Source organism: Quercus robur, chromosome 7 (assembly GCF_932294415.1).
Source record: "Quercus robur chromosome 7, dhQueRobu3.1, whole genome shotgun sequence".
Classification (NCBI taxonomy): Eukaryota; Viridiplantae; Streptophyta; class Magnoliopsida; order Fagales; family Fagaceae; genus Quercus; species Quercus robur.
This window is the reverse complement of record NC_065540.1, coordinates 33,821,159-33,842,065: the sequence shown is the minus strand read 5'-3', so window position 1 is coordinate 33,842,065 and position 20,907 is coordinate 33,821,159. Positions and strand designations below refer to the sequence as shown.

The 20,907-nt window shown below is 34.5% G+C and overlaps 1 protein-coding gene across 4 annotated transcripts in view; it reads right to left on the bottom strand.

Annotated features, from left to right (window-relative positions):
- The window catches only part of LOC126693154 (protein DETOXIFICATION 24-like), a 49,893-nt gene that overhangs the window by 13,587 nt on the left and 15,399 nt on the right, over positions 1–20,907 (bottom strand). The window contains exons 1-2 of one of the 4 annotated variants that reach the window (XM_050389035.1): positions 17,751–17,914; positions 17,511–17,609 (exon numbers count right to left, since the gene is read on the bottom strand). The gene's annotated coding sequence lies outside the window, so the exon portion shown is untranslated. Of the gene's footprint in view, positions 1–17,510; positions 17,610–17,750; positions 17,915–20,907 lie in introns of those variants that run through there. The other 3 variants (XM_050389037.1, XM_050389036.1, XM_050389038.1) reach the window with 3 other exon arrangements.

Genomic DNA, 20,907 nt, shown 5'->3' with positions numbered 1-20,907 from the left:
ATGTGTACTATCCCAACATCATTCTTAAACAATTTGTTTATTTTACTAATACGATTCATATAAAAATGTTAAGACAGGAGGCTATCCCCATATCGAAAAACCAAATTTAGTCCTATCATACCAATAATATAATATATAGACAATGAAGAAGAAATATTAGACCTCTCTACCTCTGAAAATATAAAGTTAGCTAAGTTATAACTTATAAGGGCTACTGGGCTAGTATTTCGTTTTCCCTTTTCCAAGCCCGAGGGATTACAGAATTAAAAATGGAGCCCAAGCAAAACGAGTTTTCCAAAATTGTCTCCAGTTATAAAGAATCTCAGTGGATTACAATAAATCATAAAATAAAAAAGAAAAGTGCAAAAACTTGTAATTTAAAGGGTTGACATATCCTAATTTTCTTAAGAGATATATTTAAAGTTCAAAATTCCTACCTTTAAAAAAAAAAAAAAAAAAAAAAAAAAACTTGTTTTAAAAAAACTAATAATGTAAGAAATTGTTCCCCTTATCAATAATGTGGAGCAACCAATGCAGGTCCCAAAAAGTTTTGACGCAAGTCCCTAAATTTAATAAATGTTCCCTTTACCAATAATGTGGAACAACCAATGCAGGTCCAATTCATCATAAAAAAAAAAAAAAAGGGAAATGTTACCCATTGGAACATGCAATTTAATGGTAAAATAATAAATGTTATTAACAGCTTTTTATATTTTCTATAAAAATAGTATCAAAATTTTTTTATTATATTTAATGGGAAATGCTAACAAGTGTTCTTAGGGTACTGGTTAAGAATCCAGTTAAAGAAAGTTTTTATAGGAAAAAAAATCAATTAATGTTTTGACAGCTTTTTTCATTTCCCATAAAAGAGATGTCAAAACTTTTTTTAATTGGATTTTTAACCAATGCCCTAAGGGCACTCGTTAACATGACCCATATTTTATTAACTGTTTTTTTATTTATTGATATTTTATTAATAGTTGTCCTAAGAGTATCATGCAAGTTCCTAAATTTAGTAAATGTTCCCTTTAATAATGTGGAGCAACCAACGCAAGTCCCAAAATTTTTTGATGCAAGTCCTTAAACGTGTCCAACTACCTTTCTAAAAAGTGGTAGGATAAAAAATATTTTATTTTCTTTCATTTTTGTTTGGTTTGGAGTGGAAAAGTTGAGGGAAGGAAAAAAAATGAGTTTAAATAAATTTACTCATAAACCCTTGTTAAAGAATGATGTCCAATTAAAACAAAAAAAAAGTTACAAATAATCACAAAAAAAGAGCAATCACCCAAATTTATTTTAAAAAAAAAAAAAGCATGTCCAAAAAAAAAAATCACGTCTAGTTAAAAAAAAAAAAAAACCAACTATCACACCCAAGCCCTAGAAAATCAAAAGAAAAAAGAAAAAGAAAAAAAGAAGAGGCAACGTTACTGCCCAGAAGAAGAAAAAGAAAAAAAAATAAAAATAAAAAAAAGAAAGAAGAAAGAAGGCACACCCAAGCCTAGAAAATCAAAAGGAAAAAAAAGAATAGAAAAAAAGAAAATGAAAAAAGAAAAGGCAACATTAATGTTACTGCCCAGAAGAAGAAAAAAAAAAACAGAGAAAGAAGGCACGCCCAGGCTTAGAAAATCAAAAGAAAAAAACAAAAGAATAGAAAAAAATAAAATAAAATAAAAAGAAGAGGCGACGTTGCCTAGAAGAAAAAAAGAAAAGAAAAAGAGAGAGAGAAAAAAAAAAAAAAAAAAAAAAAAAAAAAAAAAAAAAAAAAAAAGGCAACTTGAAGAAGACCATGTGCACATAGGTATTTTTGTCAATCAAGAAAAAATTCATCTCTACTAAATTTTCTATTTATTTTGGAGAGAAAACATTTTGGTGGGCTAGGTGTTTTCTCTCTGGACCCTATCATTTATTTTCCTTTTTCTTTACCCAACTAAACACACTCTAAAAAAGTTTTCCTTTCTATTTTTTCTTCAAAGTTTTCCATCTACTCTGTTTCACATTCAAACAAACACACCCTTAGTATCACAAATAAATTTACAATTTTTTTTTTCATTTGAATAATAATTCACAAATTGATTATTAGGTTAATAGTTAATACTCTTCCTTCTAAAAAAAGGTGAATACTCTTAATAATAATAATAATAATAATAATAATACAAATAATGCACCTACATTGTATATGAAAATTATTCAATGATTTATATAGGACAAGGAGAAATCTTTCAAATTCCTCTTATATTTTTTTGATTGAATGTGAATTTTGAAATTTTAACTATTAGATTTCATGCTCTTTATTTTCTTAACACGCATGTCAAATTTCATTTAAATTGGGTATTATTTACTATTCGATTAATAAACTTATTTTTTACCACAAAAACTTGAAGTTCAAAGATTTTCCTGAAATTTTGCAAGTATAAAAAATATCATAAGAACATGCAATTTAATGGTTAAATTTTCAAAATTCACAACCAAGAAAAAGATAGAGTAGGAGTTTGAATGATTTCTCCCTAAATTAGTTTGGAGAGAAATCTTTTTCCATTTATACAACTTTTTAAAATCATTATTGAATTTTTGAAAATTCAATCTAGCTTTAAGGAGTTGATATTTTTATATAGTAATATTGATTTTCTTGTTATATTAAATACTTCAAAGTATTATAATAATTGAAGGGTCGGGTTTAAGTGATAACTCAATACTAATAGCATCATTTATGATGTCTCATATCTATAATTTGAACCCTATCTCCTCCTCTCCCATTAAGTGTGTGTGTGTCAAAGAGTCCTAGGCTATTGTCGTCTAACTCTTTATAAACTCTCACTAATAGACAAAATAATAATAAACTAACAAAACTCTTTATCAACTCCTTTATTGCAATATAGATTACTATTTTGGCACAAAATGATAATTTTATAATTTAGAAAAAAAAAATGTAATAAGTCCTTAAGCTACCATAATAGAGTAAAATGGTAAATGCACTATATGGTGTTGGAAAATTTTAGTGCCAAAACATGTCAAAAATGGCTTTTGTAGGTTTCTATTTGTTGAAAGATGAGAAGTTGTTGCCCCTTGGTTAATATTTACTAGGCCAACAAATAAATTTATGAGCGATGTTTCTTTAACCCAATTTCAATTTGAAACGAGCGAGGTATAGTCAATTGAAGTTGATATAGCAACGATGTCCCTGAGAGTCCACTCATAACTCCCTTAAGTGAAAACGGTAAAGTTCTAAATTTTTAGTTCTAATACTATTGTTTGCACTAATGTAAAGCACTTTTTGCACAAATTTTAGAGGGGCCAAGTGCAGCCTTACCAAAGCTAAAAACTTTAGATCTTAAAATCTTCTTCCTAAGCCTAAATAAAGAAAAATCAACCTTGTACCAAGAGCAAAAACAAGAAAAACAAAGTGTGTTCTTGATAACGCCATGAGTTCTAAACCTTTCTTTAAACCATAGAGATCTTTTATATTGAATTTGCTGCAACAAATCTTCAAGGAGGTTCCCTGTAGTGCTAGAGATTTTGGTTCATGTGGACGAGAAATTTATAGAAGAAATCACTATACAAGGAGTACAGAAGTTCTAAGACTACTGTGGTAAAAAGACAAACAAATGCGTTTGCAGAGTTTGAACTTACAATAGAGAGTCTAAATGTGCAAAGGTTTTATAAATATTCAATTGTAATTATTCTTTTTTAGTATATTTTTTACAACATTGCGACCCGAGAGTAGTTTTTCTATTGAGTTGGTGTTCTACTTTGTTATGGATAAGAGCTAACTCACAGATTCTTAGAGTTCAGGTTGTTGTGATAGGTGATAACTATAATATGAAATGCTAAGAACCTGGGTTGTTGTAATCTTCTTAAAAATTCCATATGGACTCTGGTTCCTCCACATGTTGCTCGCAATGTTATCAGCTGCAAATGGGTATTCCGGCTAGTGGCCAAGGGCTTTCATTAATTACCTGGAGTTGATTTTGGTAAGACTTTTAGCCCAATTGTTAAACCCACTACGGTACGTATAGTTTTTTATGTATTGCGGTTTCTAAGGGTTGGGTTATACGACAAATTGATGTTCAAAATGCATTCTTGGACGGTCATCTCTCTAAAGCTGTTTATATGACTCAGCCCCCGAGTTTTACTCATCCCCAATTTTCCAAGCATGTTTGCAAATTGCAGAAGGCCCTATATGGCCTAAAATAGGCTCCTCATGCCTGGTTCTCACAACTCTCTGGTCATTTGCTTAATTTTGGTTTCAAAGGCTCAAGATCAGATTCTTCTATGTTCATTTATCATGGTACTGCATTCACCATATTCTTTCCCATTTATGTGGATGATATAATTATTTACCAGCTCCAAACCCTCTGCTATTGATGATCTTCTTTGGAATTTGCATTTGGATTTCGCTATTAATGATTTGGGGAATCTCAATTTCTTATTTGGTTTTGAGGTTGTGCCTATTTTGCTGGCATTTTCTTGTCTCAAAAACACTATATTCTTGCTCTTCTTCAAAAGTCCAAGATTTTGGAGGCTACGCCAGTAAGCTCCCTTATGGCACAATCAACTAGTCTCTTTGCCTTTGAGGGTGATCCTCTTGATGATGTCACCATTTATAGAAGCACTGTTGGCACCTTGAAGTACCTCTCCCTTGCTCGCCCCAATATTAATTTCAAAGTTAACAAGCTCTCTCAATACATGCATTGCCCCACATCTATTCACTGGCACTATGTCAAGCGTCTTTTGTGTTATCTTAAACAAACACTACACTTTGGTTTGCAACTCAGATACTCTATATTCCATTCTTTTCAAGCCTTTTATGATGCAGATTGGGCTAGATGTCGATCGGGATGATCATCGATCTATTGGAGATTTCTACATTTTTCTAGGTGATAATCTCATTTCATGGGGCTGTAAGAACCAAGTCACTGTGGTCGCTCCAGTACAGAAGGTGAGTACAAAACCCTTGCTAATACTGTTGTAGAGGTCAAATGGCTATGAGTTCTTTTATCCAAATTTGGTACTCTTGTGTCACAGTCTCCTATTCTGTGGTGTGGCAGCATTGGAGCTACCTATCTATCTTCAAAACCTATTTTCCATGCTTGCACAAAGCATGTGGAAATTGATTTTCACTTTGTTCATGATATGGTTGCTGATGGCTCTCTGTGGTGGGCCTTTTGTATTGTTGGGCTTTAACCTTCTTCCGCTATACCACAGCCCGTGATTCTGGGGTAGGAGAGCTAGGGCTAGCCTAAGTGAAACACACCTTAGACCAGTTTGCGCACAAGTTGGACTATCCTAATACAGACACACCTCGGCTTGAGTATTGAGTATGCAGTGTGCCCATGACAGAAACAATTGATACAAATATTACAACAGGAACAATATGGCAAAATAACTATAACATCTGACAAGTAATACTAACGCTTAAATAAAAAGAAAACCTAACGGGGTCCTGGTAGAATAATATAACCGCAGGGAACAATGCTACAGTAAACAATTCAATAATAAGGTAACAAGCTAATCATTCCTTAATCATAAAAGTAAAACTCATTTTCTAGAGGAATGAACCTATTCTTCTCAACAAATGCAAGTCCAAAGAGGGAACCGATCCCCAATGCGAGTAATCTCAAAGAAGGCTTCTGCCATAGAGATTGCATATTTTGGAAAAAGGACCTAGATGGCTTAAATTTTAACTCTTAAGTCCTCAAAGAGAGGGTTTGTCAAGAGGGAAAGAAATGGGTAGCCTATTGATGCATGCCTCTATTCCTATCACTCATGCTTTTTTCTAGTTTGCTTTGTTTTCTTTTCTTTTCTCTCTTCTTTTTCCTTGTTCGACCTCTATTTATTTCCGTGATGATGATACCTCTTTTCCGATGATCCTTTACTGTTCATAGCTACCACCCTTCATATTGTCTGCCATAAAGGGATTTGCCGCTTTTACCCCTCAATTGTTTTTAGCTCCTTGTGGGTGTCCTTCCAAGACTGTCCACTAGTCTGCCGGTTCCCCAACCACTACCATTACACTAAATGTGTTGGTTGCACCATTCCTTATTCCCAAACAAAATGGCTTGTCTTGTTTCTTACCTTCCTCTGTTCTCACTACTCTTACCTGGATCAGGATTAAGCCTCTCCCTCACCTACCTCTATGGCATGCATCAAGTGGTCCCAGCTCGTTCTTTCTTCTTTTGGGTGAGATGATATCCTAGCAGGACATTTCTCCCAAAGAAGTTTGAGTGGGAACCTCAAAATAGACCCCTTCTTTCTCCCCACTGCCAAACCACACCCTCTGATACCCTTGACCCGTGGCCCACCTCCCATGTATTGGCTGGGTACAAGTAGGTGGTACTTGGGCCCTTTGTATAGGCTCCACTTCCGTCTGAATCCATCCCTTTCTGGCCTTCACGCCATTTCTGTTGCCTCCGCGTTTGTCTGATTCTATTGTACATTCTGGTGGGTGTTTTTAACTCTTTCAGCATGAAGGACATATGGGCTTTTGGGCTTGTGTTCCCTGCCTTTCAGTCCTTCCCTGGACTAGGTATTGCTTAGGTGAAGGCCTTCTCCATCTTGCCTAGCCCATGTTTTTTTCTTTCTTATGTCCCTGGGCTTCTTGGCTAGGGATCCTGCCATGCCACTTCATTGTTCCTGCTATATCATTACCTCTTTTTTATTTCTTGTTACTCGTGGGCTTATGGGTTAATGCTCCTGCCATGCTAGTCCACTTTCCACATCTTTACCTCTTTTGAAATTTATTGGCCAACATTCCTACCATGCCAACCCATTTCATTCCTCGGGCTTCCTCAGCCTATTTACTTCTTTTTTACCTCTTTTATACCCATAGGCTTTTTGCTAAATCCTTTGGGCTTCCTCGGCCCAATTACCACATCTTTACCTCTTATTACTTTTCGGGTTTATTGGCTTTTAGGCCAACTCAATGAATTTACTAGTTCATTTCTTGGGCTTCCCTGGCCCATTTACTTTCTCTTTACCTCTTACTGTTCCCATGGGTTTACAACTTCATTCCTTGGGCTTCCTTGGCCCATTTACTTCCTCTTTACCTCTTATTATTCTTGTGAGCCTGCTGCCCATTATTCCTGCCATTCTGGCCTACTGGGCTTGCTTTACTATTTTCTCTTCTCACTTTCTTCATATTGTTGGGTTTTTTTTGCTATTGGGCTTTTTGTCAAAAGTGGACATCAATATTTAGCCCCTTGAGCATATGAATTGCTCTTGTAATTCATATGCGAATACTTACGTAATAATTTTTTTCGCAGGTTTTTTAAATAATGGACCTCATCTTATTTCCTTTCCTGCCATGAACAGGCTTATCTCTTCGAATTTCTCAGTTTAGCAGTTATTTTGGAATACAGCCTCTACTTCATTAATACGATGCGTCTTTTGACGGTTGACCCGTTGCTTCCTTTCAAGTCACTTTTATTTTCCTTAGTCCTTGCGCTTTTTTCTTACTCATCATTCTCTCATAACTCTTCTTTTCGTTTCCCTTCACCGTCTCATCTTCCCTAAAACCTCATTACCCATCTTCTCCGTTCAAACAATCCATCATGTCGCCTGCAAAAGGTGATGGTTCTTCCTGCCGTAAGGGGAAAGAGGTTACCACTGATGATTTGCCTACCAAGACCATGGGTGAAGAGGCTCCCTACTTTGAATCGGACTGTTTCGAGGAGGTGGAGGGGGGTTGTGATTCAGGTAATGAATGTCCTCCTCTCATTGACCTATGATATGACACTCATATCCATTTCCTCGTAGTACTACTCTTATGTTGTGGCCCTCCTCCGAGACCCCCTTGCATATCGCAAGTGGCTCTTACGTACCTTCATAATTTGTATACTGTCCTACTGTTAGGTGTTCAGACCCTGACACATCGTGGTATACCGCTTAGCTCCAAAGTTGGCGCTTCTTTCCTTTTCTTCTTCTACATCAGTAATTCTCTCAAGTTAGGCTCTAGATCATCCTAAATGTCCTCCCACTTGGGGACAAAAGTGCCTTGTGGTTTGGATATTGAGCTTTCTCCAGAAGGTGCCCATTCATTGTAGAACATGATTTCTACTAGATGGGCTTCTACTTGCTCGAATGGTGATGGGTTTGTTGTTATCCGCATCATCCTGTCATTCAATCTTTCCTTCATATACTTGTGATAGGTAGACAGAATCAGGTGATGCTTGTGTAACCATGGTCTTTCTAGTAATATATGATAGGAAACTTCTGTCTTTACCACATGAAAATGAGTCGAGAAGGCTATTGGACCCACCTTCAACCATAGCAATATGTGGCCTGCGGTATACTCATCTCTTCCTCCGAACCATTGGGCATCCCTAAATCTTGCTTTCTGGGATTCCTACTGCTTGCAGCGTGTTGTGTGGGATGAGATTCACTGAGGCGCTTGTATCAACCAGGGCTCTCTTAATGGGGATTTGGATTATGGAGGCTGCCAAGTAGAGGGGTCTTCTGTGGTTTAAGTACCCCACCTCTATATCTTCATCATTGAAAGTAATCTCGTTGGTGTCTTGCAGGAAAGCTTTGTTAGCTCTGGTTTTTTCTATAAGACATTCTACTTTCGCTCTTGAGGCAATGCTTACCAAAGCCTTCGTGGAAATCCTTCTTTCGTTGGCCGTGAGCTTCAGTTGGTCAAACAAGTTCTTGAACCGAGAACTCCTCTACAATGTAGTAATGGTTGCGGCAGGTAGAGCCGGCCTTTCTTCTTCGTCCTCTCCTAAATCTGCACAAATGATCTGTTACTACCCCTTTTCCCTTATGAATCGAGAGTGGGTTTCTCTACACTTCTGGTTAGGACAACTTAAGAATTCCCTCTTTGATTCTGCGGTGCACTAGTCTACAGAATGCCCTGCATTCTGCAGTGGCATGCTACACATAATTATACAGATGGTAGAAATGTGGGTCCTTTTGTTCTTCCTCAGTGGGCTTTTTGGAAACTTGATTGGGTTTTAAAACCCCATCTGCAATCCGTTTGTCCAGGAGCACATCCAGCTTCTTTGGTGTACATGGTATTGGCGGAGGGTTCTCGTACTCCCTTGCATTTGACTTCCTCTCCTTCTCACCGATGGAGACTGTCATGGCCTGCAGCGTGGATCTCCACTTCTTGGGCTTGTCAGAGCTAGGCCTAATTGATTGAGCGGTCTTTTTGGCCTTTTGTAATAGCTGTGCAAACTGCGAGATTTCCAAATTTTCTAGGACAATTCTATATTCCATGATCATATTGCCCATGCACATTTCCACCAATGTCTTCTCTTCACAGTGGTTATAGCAATTGAGGGCTATGTTCTTGAACCTTTTTATGTATTCCATCAAGTCTTCACCATTTTTCTACTTAGTTCCTTGCAAAGTTGCAAGCGTTACTATCTCTTCTCCGTGGAAATACTTGGTGCAGAACACGTTTACCATGTCATCCCATGTCGGGATTGATCTTGGCTTCAAACTAGTGTACCGGTTGTATGCCCAGTCATATAGGGACTTTGAGAACTCTCGGAGACACAGGTCCTCATTTGCTGCGTAAGGACCAAGGGTGTTAATAAACTTACTTACGTGCTTGACAGTGCTTCCCCTTCTGCCATCATACTGCACGAAGGTTTGCAGTTCATATCTCTTGGGATATGGTTTGCTGAGTATCCTTAGCGGATAGAGGGGGGTCTTCGTGCATAAAGCCTTTCTTTGGGTGCCTTAGCCCTTTCTTGCTCTAACAGTGCTGTGATGATGAAACACTACTTTGTATTCTGCGGGCCACCACCCACAAGAGTTTCTTCTTTGTCTGCCACATGTTTGGGGTCATGTTGGCTTCCTTTTTCCTTAGTCTTATCCGCCTTTAGCTAGTAAATTTCCTTCATTAGTTGCTGCTGGGAATGTTGTACGAACTGCAACACTTCAATACAGAAGTTAGTATTGTTAGCGAGGATCCTTTGTTGCTGCTGTGGCCCAGCCTTCACTCCATTAACACCTTCTGCTTGGTTGGGCTGATGTGGCGTGGCTGGCCTTGATTTTGCATACGATGGCACGGTACTCATATTTCGCATCGTTTTTGATCTTGGAGGCATAACTTGCCAGGGATCTATTTGCTTTGCCTATCTTTTTCCCAACTTCCTAGTGAAGTCGCCAATTTAAATGTGGTGGACCTTTTGTGTTGTTGGACTTTGACCTTCTTTTGCTGTACCATGACCTGTGATTCTGGGGTAGAAGAGCTGGGGCTAGCCTAAGTGAAACACACCTTAGACAAATTTGTGCAGAAGTTGGGCCGTCCCAATACAGACGCGCCTCGGCTAGAGTATTAAGTATGTAGCATGCCCACAGTAGGAACAACTGTTATAGATATTACAACAGGAAATACAATATGACAGAATAACTATAACATCTGACAAGTAATACTAATGCTTAAATGAAAAGGAAACCTAACTGGGTCTCGGCAGAATAGCACAGCCATGGGGAACAATGCTGTAGTAAATAGTTTAATAATAAGGTAACAAGCTAATCATTCATTAATCACAAAAATAAAACTTGTCTGCCAGAGGAATGAGCCTATTCTTCTCAACAAATGCAAGTACAAAGAAGGAATTGATCCCCAATGTGAGTAATCTCAAAGAAGGCTTCTGCCATAGAGATTATGCACTTTGAAAACTAGACCTAGATGGCTTAAATTTTAACTCTTAATTCCTCAAAGAGTGGGTCTATCAAGAGGGAGAGAAATGGGTAGCCTATTGTTGCATGCCTCTATTCCTATCACTCATGCTTTTTTCTAGTTTGTTGTGTTTTCTTTTCTTTTCTCTCTTCTTTTTCCTTGTTCTGTGATGATGATACCTCTGTTTCTGATGATCCTTTACTGTTTATAGCTACCACCCTTTATACTATCTGTCGTGAAAGGATTTGCCCCTTTTACCCCTAAACTGCTTTTGGCTCCTTCTAGGTGTCCTTCCAAGACTGCCCACTGACCTGCCGGTTACCTAGCCACTCCCATTGCATTGAATGTGTTGGTTGCACCACTCCTCATTCATAGACAAAATGGCTTGTCTTGTTTCTTACCATCCTCTGTTTTCACTACTTTCACTTGGATCAGGATTAAGCCTTTCCCTCACCTACCTCTATGGCATGCATCAAGTGGTCCCGGCTCATTCTTACTTCTTTTGGGTGAGATGTCATCCTAGCAGGATATTTCTCCCAAAGAAGTTTTAGCAGGAACCCTAAAATAGACCCCATTTTTCTCCCCACCGCTAGACCACATCCTCTGATACCCTTGACCTGTGGCCCACCTCCCATCTATTGGCCGAGTACAAGTAGGTGGTGTCTGGGCCCTTTGTATAGGCTTCACTTCTGTCTGAATCCGTTCCTTTCTGGCCTTCACGCCATTTCTGTTGCCTCTGCGTTTGTCTAATTCTGTTGTATGTTCTAGTCGGTGTTTTTAACTCTTGCGGCGTGAAGGTCATATGGGCTTTTGGGCTTGTGTTCCCTGCTTTTCACTCCTTCCCTGGACTGAGTATTACTTAGGGGAAGGCCCTCTCCTTCTTGCCTAACCTATGTTCTTTTCTTTCTTGTGTTCGTGGGCTTCTTGGCTAGGGATCTTGTCATGCCACTTCATTGTTCCTACTATATCATTACATATTTTTTATTTCTTGTTACCCACGGGCTTACGGGCTGATGCTCCTGCCATGTCAGTTCACTTTCTACATTTTTACCTCTTTTGGGCTTTATTGGCCAACATTCCTACCGTGCCAGCCCATTTCATTCCTCGGGTTTCCTCGGCTTATTTACTTCTTTTTTACCTCTTTTATTCCCATGGGTTTTTTGCTAAATCCTTTGGGATTTCTCGACCCAATTACCACATCTTTACCTCTTATTACTTTTTGGGCTTATTGGCCTTTAGGTTAACCTAATGAATTTACAAATTCATTTCCTGGGCTTTCCCGACCCATTTACTTCCTCTTTATCTCTTATTGTTCCAATGAGTATACTTCATTCCTTGGGTTTCCTCGACCCATTTACTTCCGCTACCTCTTATTATTCTTGTGGGCATGTTACCTATTATTCCTGCCATTCCAGCCTGCCGGGCTTGCTTTACTATTTTCTTTTCTCACTTTCTTCATATTGTTGGGCTTCTTCTGCTATTAGGTCCTTTGTCAAAAGTGGGCATCAACACTCTCTTATTATCCGTTTTCTATCTAGTCAAGATCAACTAGTTAATATCTTTACAAAGCCGTCATCTTCTTCCAAATGTGCTCTTCTTTGGACCAACCTCAATGTTGTTCCCATACAGTTGAGCTTGTGGTGGCATGTTAAGGATAAGAGCTAGCTTACAGATTCCAAGAGTTCAAGTAGTTGTGATAAGTGATAACTATAATACAAAATACAAACTCAAACAAATTTGTTGATTGTGATAAGATAAGATAGAGTTATTTGTATTTCAAACTCATTGTATCTGTACATTATAATATAAAATGCAGAGCCTTCACCGTATTTTGGTAAGGTTGTGTAGAGTCTATATTTTTAGGTTGGCAAACCATGATCCAATGTAATCCATTTATACTATTTTTAGTAAGTCTTGAGTGTGTTAAATGTGTACTTCATGTGTAAGACAAAGACCCAAGTTCAGATCAAGAAATAATCAAGTTTAGAGCAAGAAAACAAAGTTTCTTCTAGTTCAATTGTTGGCACGACATTTGGCTCGTTTGATCAATAATTTTGATTGTAGCTCAATGCCTAGTTTGATTGATAGATATTGCGATATCAGCAAAAATTTGAAATGCGAAAAAGCCCATAACTTGCATGTTTCAAGCCTGATTCGTGATCTTTTTTTGGGTGATATTTGAAGGACTTCATAAGCTATCCCTAGAGAAGTTTTTTAGAGAGAGAAATCATTGTTTTAAGGGCTTGAGTTTGTATTACCAAATTTCTATCAGTCTCACTATATTGGAGACTTTCAAAGCAGATTTGAGCCTCCATTTATGAGAGTTCAAAAGCACATAAAGAAGAATCAACATGGTGTTGCTACTGCCATAGTGTAGATCTTGTATGAAGCCATAGAGAAATCCAGTTTATAGCAGTTGCTAGTCAAAGCCTTTAAGTGGATTTCTTGGAGTCACAAACAAGAAAGTTTGAGTGCAACAGTTTCACTATAGAAGAGTCTATGGATTTGGAGTTATGTGTGGTCACGCCAATAACTACTATATGAGGTAGCAATAAATTTAGAGTTAAGTCTATTGTACAAACTTCGATTCTATTAGTAAAATTTTGTCTTGAGGATTGTTTAAATTAAATCGTCTTTAGGTTTTTTACTTTGAAACCATAGTTTCAAAAGTTTTCCTAGATCATCATTCTTGGTGTTCATATGATCTATGCTTATTTGATTCAGATCTAATGCATAATTAATTTAATTAATTATTTGGCTAAGATTTTATAGAATTTGAGACAACTGGGATCTAAAATCCTAACAGACTAAAAACTCAAATCAATTCTCTACTATATCTTTACATACTTCATTACCAAATTTGTGTATGCTTTTACTGCTTTCATTTTTGTTATTTGTCTTAGATATGGTATTTTATTTATGTATGTGGTTAATACATGTGTTTGAGTGTTACTGAATTTCATAACAAACTTGTTGAATTATTTTCCTGAAATTGTTTCTGATCAAAATAAGAATTTTCAATTGGTATTAGATTATTTAGAACACATATGAATCTAAAACATATTTTACAAAGGGTCTTTTTAAAAAAGATAAAATTTAGTTACAAAATTGATTGTACCCTAAATCTACAACCTTACTCAATATCTTTTTATTGGAGGTGAATTTTGACAAATCCACCATTGGATTACATATTCTTCTTATATCCTCCATGCTTGCAAAATTTCTAGAATATTAAAGATTAATAGTTATGCCATCAATAAATTGTTTAAATTGTAAGTTTTTGTAGTTTAAAATTATGTATTAAATATAAGGTATAAGGTTATAAATCATATAGTAAATAATATCCAATTGACACAAAATTTAACATGTGTATTAAAAACATAAAGACCATATAATTCAACGGTTATATTTTCAAAATATGTAGTAATGTTGTTGCCTTATGCTACAACTAATTATGCAGTTTAACTTTGTCATTTTAAAAATAACATCTAAAACTAAATATATATATTATTTCGGGTTTAAAATAAAAAGCATAGCATCGTTGTTGGACTTGGACAATAAGGCCGGTTTAGTAATATTGTTCTAATAATTTTGTTTAAATATTGTAAAAATAATTGTGAGTAAAAATGTATGGTAAAAATACGTTTTTAATGGTTGAAACCACCAAAACTGTTGTTGAAACCTAACCTAATTTTTTTTAGTACGAATGCTGTAATAAATTTTCGTAATAAAGAGCTTTGAATTTTTTGGAACGAACGCCGCGGACTGGAGAGTGTCGGGGGCAGTTGGCACTTGTGAATAAGCAAGCGCCACGACGTAGAATATAGAGACAACAGAACTATAGAAGTTTTCTGCAGGTGGTCCCTTCCACAAATTGTTGGTTCTAACTTCTAAAAGTATCTAAAGTGGTCCCTTCCACAAATTGTTGGTTCTAATTTCTAACTTCTAAAAGTATCTAAAGTGGTCCCTTCCACAAATTGTTGGTTCTAACTTCTAAAAGTATCTAAACAATCAGTCAAAATCGAAAATCCCATGACCAACCAGCTCGATATATATATTCAAAATAATTAAATTTGCTGCTTTCAAAAAAAAAAAAAAAATTGCTAGTATAATATAATATTACTCGAGAATGAGCATCGATGAGTTCTATAATACTACAATATATACTATAATTCGATTTTCTAAGCAACTAATAAGTCTAAAACTAATTGTATTAGTATTTTATAACATAACATGACCCAAATCAAAGGCCTCCGCAGTCTGGAATCTCGTGATATCCAAGCTTAACAAACAGTCAAAATCGAAAATCCCATGACCAACCAGCTCGATATATATATATATATATATTCAAAATAATTAAATTTGCTAGTATAATATAATATTACTCGAGAATGAGCATCGATGAGTTCTATAATACTATAATATATACTATAATTCGATTTTCTAAGCAACTAATAAGTCTAAAACTCTTTCTCAAAAAAAAAAAAAAAAAAGTCTAAAACTAATTAATTACATTAGTATTTTATAACATAACATGACCCAAATCAAAGGCCTCCACAGTCGGGAATCTCGTGATATGATATCCACGCTTAGCATGGTTCGAGGCTTCCAAGCACTACGTTGTCTCATGATCTTGACTCTACTCTGTCTTCTTGTGACTGTATATTATATGATAATTATGACAGAATTTTAAATTTTTTTGCTTCTGTTCTATAATAATATTATTATTTTATTATTAGTTCCAGACACTAACACCCTACAAATTTTGTGCATAATTAAAGGGGCAAAAACCCTAAAGAAATTCATTTTTTTGATAGTTTAATTTGATTAAATTTGTATATGCAACCTCATTTCATAATTTTATAAAATAATTTGATAATTACAATGATTATAAGGGAGATTTGAACCCTAATTCTTAATAAATGAGAACAAATTATTTATTGAATCATAAAATCTCAACATTTCATCTTATTAATTGAGTATTAAAATGATTTAAAATACTATAATTTTATCCTTTCAACTATTCATTTAACTTGTAATGTTTGTAATTTTTTTAAGGAATTCTTTTATGGGCATAATAAATTCAAAACTATTACATAACAAGTTGAATTGATGATCTATCATAGGTTAAAATAAAATGATATATATATACACACACACATACATACATATACATATACATATTTGGACTTACCATATATAATTCAAAATAAGGGCGTTGTAAAAATGTTATGAGATTTTATTGTGTCCGTAAGTTTTTTTCTTTTTTGAATAATTGATGGAAATTACAATGAAATCTATGTGTTTTAAAATTTTAAGGTGAAATTATAAGTTTAAAATTTTGGAATACAAAAAGGGAATATAAATTATTTATGTGCTTCTTTCAAAAAAAAAAAAAAATATATATATATATATATATATACACACATACATACATATAATGATATACATATACATACTTGGACTTACCATATATAATTCAAAATAAGGGCGTTGTAAAAATGTTATGAGATTTTGTTGTGTCTATAAATTTTTTTCTTTTTTGAATAATTGATGGATATTACAATGAAATCTATGTGTTTTAAAATTTTTAGGTTGAAATTATAAGTTTAAAATTTTGGAATACAAAAAGGGAATATAAATTATTTATGTGCTTCTTTCAAAAAAAAAAAATACATACATACATGCATACATATACATACTTGAACTTACTATATATAATTCAAAATAAGGGCGTTGTAAAAATGTTATGAGATTTTGTTGTGTTCATAAATTTTTTTCTTTTTGAATAATTGATAGAAATTACAATGAAATCTATGTGTTTTAAAATTTTTAGGTTGAAATTATATGTTTAAAATTTTGGAATACAAAAAGAAAATATAAATTATTTATGCACTTCTTTCAAAAAAGAAAATATTATGCGCTTAATTTGGTATTTGTTTATGCATGTTTTAAAATCATATATATATATATATATATATATTTCAAATTCAATTGTACTCTCTTCCTAAAAAAAAAATCAATTGTACTTTTTTGACTTTTTACAATTTATTTTCTAAACAAAATAAAATATAAAAATTAAGTTATATCAAACCAAAAGGATGTAATGAAATAAATAAAGTGAAATGAAACGTGGATGTGGATCATTACCCAAAGGAAAAAGAAATAGAAGTCTAATCAAGTCTCAACTACCAGCCCAGGGTCCCTATGACTGGTAGTTACAAATTGAATAAAGAAAAAGAATATATATATATTTTTTTGTTGACCTATACTTTCTAGTTTCTACTCGGCCAGAAGCCAGAACATTAAAATCAACCACTGTATTATTCATCCAAAAAAAAAAAAAATCAACCACTGTACGGCTTAGAAAATAAGAGAAAACTGTGTGTAGGTGTAGCCACCTTAATAAGCTTTTATTTATTTATTTTTATTTTTTATAATATTTTTTTATTAGAATCTTAATAAGCTAAGTACAGCTTTTCCTACCTTATTTGTAAGTAAATGAGGATGGACAATAGGCAAAGGAATAATATTCACTAAATTAAACAACTTAAATGACATAAATATAGTATGATTAAGATGTGGAATTAAAAAGATTCATAAAAAAAAGATGCAGAATTAAAAAGGGGGTCTTGTTCTAAAATCAATCTTAATGTGGTAGCTGCAGTGTTTTTTCAATAATCAATCTTGATTGTTTAGCTACCATATATATAGATACTACTATTATATATTCTTCAACTAAGCAAGGTATTGTGCTCTGATTGAATCCTTACAACTTAGAGCAGTACAGTGAGTTCAAACGTTCACTTGAACTTCAGAGATATAGCAGTGCAACATTGTAACTTGTAAACTAAAAGAAGAGAGACAATAGATAGCATACCTTGGCCTTATATATAGATTGCTGCCTTTAGAGAGAGTGAACCGAAGTTGACTTCAAGTGTCGTGCTAATGTTCCAAACTTAGAGGGAATGAGAGACTACTGTCATGCGAAGAAAGATGTAATCGTTAAGGAGAAGAACTGGGGTTATTTTTTTTTTTATTATTATCAAGATCTGTCTTACAAATCTTTCATGAGCAATATCAAGAGAGAGAGAGAGAGAGAGAGAGAGAGAAGCTTTACTCTGTGTTTTTGAAAGAACAAAGATCCTATCAAACTCTGGCCACAATGTTTCTATGATCGTGAAACTTTATGACCTCTTCCGTTAGCATGCCTAGTGATACTGACAATGTCAAGTATACGGAAAATGTCAAAAATTATGGACACTTGGTACCCGTTAGGTTATACTCATGAAAAGCAGCGACTTGCGTGCGTGTTCTTCTTTCCTTTTTTTTTAGTATGCGCGTTTTGTGGCTGTGTATTGTTTTCAGTGGGTCTAGTACACAGTTACGAGACTTATTAATTTCTTTTTTTTAAATTTTGTTTATTAAAAATAGTTCTTACGATATTATTTATTTATTTAAAATTATTTTACTATAGTATTTTTAGTTTTAAGAAAATATGTGGTATCCAAACATACCCTTGGTCTATTTGAGATTCACTTATTTTGATAAAATTGAATTTTTTTTTTCTGTAAATACTATAGATAAAGGTAAAAGTTAGTTGAAATATTACTGTGAGACTCATGAATAGTACCCAAAAGTGTAGTGGGGATCATGAATAATAGCAAAAATAAATGAATAGTAAAATAAGTTGGCTTTTTAATTTTTGCCAAATACACATCTTAACGTGGCGTTTTGTACATGGTAATATTTTAGGATTTTCAAGAATGTTTAAAAATTCCTATATTTAGTTGCATATTACGCTAGGAAATCAAATGTTAGGGGAATCTGGATTCCCCTTTAAACCCCTATCAGTAGGAATGTGGATTCCCTTTAAAATAGGTGGGTATCCAGATTCTCAAGTTTAAAGGAAATTGTATTTTTAGGAAGTTACTAGGAACCGATATTACTACTTTAGCCACTACTTGCTCCTTGTTAGCGTTGGTCAGCCTACAGACTCGTTGGCAAACCATAGTTTCGCGTTGGTCAGCCCCTTTGTTGTAGCCGACGGACAGGCGTTGTTTGGGTGGTCCCGCAATGGTGTTTTCCCGAGGAGGTGGTCCCGATGGCAAGGATACCAGTGGTTAGTAATAGTTCCGCCAGTAATTATTAATTGTTTAGAGATAAAATGAATATATTTAGTCACTCATCATCTGTTGCTAAGACACATTTAGGTCAGGCACACACTAATCTGAACATGGAAAGTGATAAGATAGTTAATTCTGAAGAATTTAGTATGAGAGATATAGACAGAAATTTATTAGAATGGAATAAATGGAATATACCAACTGAAAGAACTGATAAAATCTACAGACAGACTACTTTTTCTAAATTATCTTTCTTGACAGATTATACCATAAAAACTGTTGAAAGAACTTACTCTTTATTTAATGAATATGAAACAATTCAGTTATTCTCAATAGATTCAATTGACAGACATAGACAGAAATATGCATTTTTACATGTTGGTTTAGTCCAAGTAGCTGTTAAACCATTAACAAGAGAAGCTTTAAATGCAAGTGTTTTACTTTGCTTAAGAGATGACAGACATTTAAGATTTGATGACTCACTTCTTGGGATGATGGAAACAAGTTTACATAAAGGACCAGTATATTTTAATTGTTATCCTAACTTTGCTTTAAGCCTTTCTGACAGAAATATTATGGATGCTTTAACTTTAAATGTAAAAACAAATGGTTATTACATGAAAGAAGGCTCAGAACCTTTAGCTATTATTTATAGGATTTATTATAAACAAATGAAAACCACTTTAGACCCTGACTCCATAGTTGACCCTTCCCCTAAAGGACAGACTCTCCTTTTGCAAGCCTCAACCCGGAATACTAGATTGCGGGTACCTCAACAAATACAGTGGAAAGATATAACCCTTCCTGAAAGATGGCAACTTGAAACTATTGCCCCCACACCAAAAATAGAAAACACTGAACCAGACTTTATAGCCCAAAATACAGATGGTACAGTTATTATTTCTTTCAATAATAATGACAGACATACTGATAGTCTCATAAGAACTAGTAGCTCTACAGGCAGAAAGACCCCAATGATGTTTACCCCTAGAAGCTCCTTTTCCTCTAGGACACCTTTCTCTGATTCCAGGCCTTTACCTCCTCAGATTCTTCCTCCAGTAATACACCTTCCCCCTATAAATACTAAGAAAACCCCTATTCAGACAGAGCCAGCTTATTATCCGACAGATACCACACAACCCACCCTTAATGTTCACCAACCTCTTTATCAGCCCCAACCTCAACCTGATTCTCCTACCCACACAGATATATTAGGATTTGCAGATGATAGACAAATTAATGTGTTATCTAAAGAATTTGTTTTAGATAAAGAACTACTAAAATATGATTATTTAAAACCTGAAAATAATGACAGAAAGAACCAATTTTTTGAAGAATATAATGAATATGAAAGAACCAATTTAAGAACTAAGTATTTTGAAATGATGACAGACTTACAGACACACTTTAGTTTCTTTGACTTTTTGGACTATCATAACAAAAAGATAAGTGTAATAGAGAAAATATTATCATGGACAAAGACAGAAAATCATGAGAAAGTGTATCAGACTTATCCACCATTTGAATCAATTATATTGAGTCAAAATAGTGGAATCCAAGTTTTGGCTACACCTATTAAAAGACCCAGTCTAAGTGATGATAATAAGAATCTAGACAGTATAATTCAACAGAACAATTACACCAAAACTTATCTAAAAACTATTGGCCAAAAGCTACAAGATATAGAAGACAGACTAATACCCCCTTCTACTTCCATAAAAAAAGAAAACACGTCCAATACCCCTTTATTTATCCCTCATGAGATACCTCCTCACCTTAGAGCACCTTTAAAGAAACCCATGGCAGAAAAAACTGATAATTTACTTAATGAGATAAATAAAAAATTAGACTTAATGAAATTAGAATCATCAAAGGATATGGAGCCATTAAAAAATAAGAATATTATAACATTAAAAAGAAGAACTGACTCTTCAGAGGATGAAGAATCAGAAGACAATCAATTGACAGATTTGACAGATACAAATAATTTGAATTTGACAGATATAAATAATTTGGAATCACAATTTACAGATAAATTACGAATTAATAAATTAACTTTAGCATCTTCATCACAAGATCGTAAAAAAGGAAAGATTGACGATCTATACCCCAGAAAGAATTGGTATCCTAAACCTACTCCCCCTGATTTAC